Source organism: Condylura cristata, unplaced genomic scaffold, assembly GCF_000260355.1.
Source record: "Condylura cristata isolate star-nosed mole 26May11 unplaced genomic scaffold, ConCri1.0 scaffold00078, whole genome shotgun sequence".
In the NCBI taxonomy this organism is placed as follows: Eukaryota; Metazoa; Chordata; class Mammalia; order Eulipotyphla; family Talpidae; genus Condylura; species Condylura cristata.
Window position 1 is genome coordinate 215,469 of NW_004567179.1, and position 1,587 is coordinate 217,055.

Here is a 1,587-nt window from a genome sequence, read left to right on the forward strand (position 1 = left end):
AGCAGGGCCACTGCGGCAGGAGCAGGGCTGGAGCAGGGTTCGCACCTCGGCCCGGCAGCCGGCCTTCCAGACATGACCTCAGCCCCCGCCGAGTGTACGAAAAAGCCACGCAGGAACAGCGTGGGCTGCGGTGGGCTGGGTGGGGGAGAAAGCCCCCGTGTCCCTGGGAGCCACCCCCCTCCGCACAGGACCCCACGGCAGGGCAGGGGCCGGGATCAGCCGCCCCAGGACCCCCCGCACCCCTGCCCTCAGCATCTGTGCCCTAGTGTGTGCGCGCAGGAGCCGTGGCCTCAGGTCGCACCAGAACAGCCACACCGCCCGTGGGTCCTGCCCGTGGCCCACCGCCGTGGCCAACATGCACCTGCTTTGCTGCAGCCGGCTGCCCTCCCGGCACACCCCCTCCCACCATCAGCTCCAGCCAGTGGAGTGGAAGTCGCAAGGGTGTGCGTGCGGTCCCAGTTAGGTCATCACCCCAAATGGGCAGCGGGCCACGATTGCACTGGCCCTAGCAGACGCCAGCTTTGCTTCCTTTTTTGCATTCCTGCCTTCTCTTCCCAGGCCCAGCTCCCGCTGGGCCCCGTGGGGGGGGGGGGGGGGCTGGAGCCAGCCAGGTCAGAGGGGGAGGAGGCAAGCTTGCAAAGCCTCCGGCCCCAACCCAGCTCAGATGTCCAGCAGCCCGCGAGGCGCTGGCTTAAATTAGCGCGTCCCCTGAGGCCGGTTCCCACAGGCCGAAAGGCATCTTACGCCAGCCCACGGCTGGGCCACGCTGTCGGTGCCAAGGGCTCGCTTTCCTTGGGAGCAAAGGCCCGCGCAGGAAGGCTCCGGGGCCCGCAGCCCAGACTGCCGGGAGACCCTACCCCGAGACGCGGCCCTGGCCCTCGGGGGCTGGCGGAGTGGCACGCAGAGGCCGCCAGCGTCGGCCTGCTTGGGCGCCCTGGGCCGGGCTGTGGCCCATGGAAAGGCCTCTCGCCCTTGGCTGTAACCGCACGGCCCCTGCACAGCAGAACCTTGGGGCATGGGAGGGTGCCCTGGGGGAGGGCGCTGCCTCGAACCCACGCCCCGCTCAGGACCCTGTCCTGGGATCAATGCTCCGGGCTCGGGGCCGGGTAGGAGGGCATGGCCAGTCTGAGCTGACCAGCATCGGCTAGGCCAGGTGCAGAGCAGGTGGCCAGAGGAGCGAGGCCGAGCACCAAGGTGGAACAGCAGCGGAGAAGCCTCCTCTCTAAAACAGCAGCCAAGACCCCCCCAGAGGGGTGGCAGGGCCTGGGGGGCCAGCGCTGTGGGTAGCCAGCAGAGGACGGTGGACACCCTTTTCCAGAAAGCCTTCACTGACAGTGACGGGCGAGGCGGTCACGACGCCCTGTGTGTACCGCCCTCTCCAGGGTAACCAGAAGCTCCAGAGCTGCTCGCTGCCCAGAGCTGCCCGTTGCTCACTGCCCGCTGGGCTCGTGCACCTGCCAGACCCGCGAAAGCGACAGGCTGGGAGCCACCGCCCACCGGGGCGCCCTGGCCCTGCTTCCTGCTCATGCCTGTGGCCCTCTGACTGTGCGAACATGGAAAGTTCCTGCTTCACTGGAGGCAGAGCCC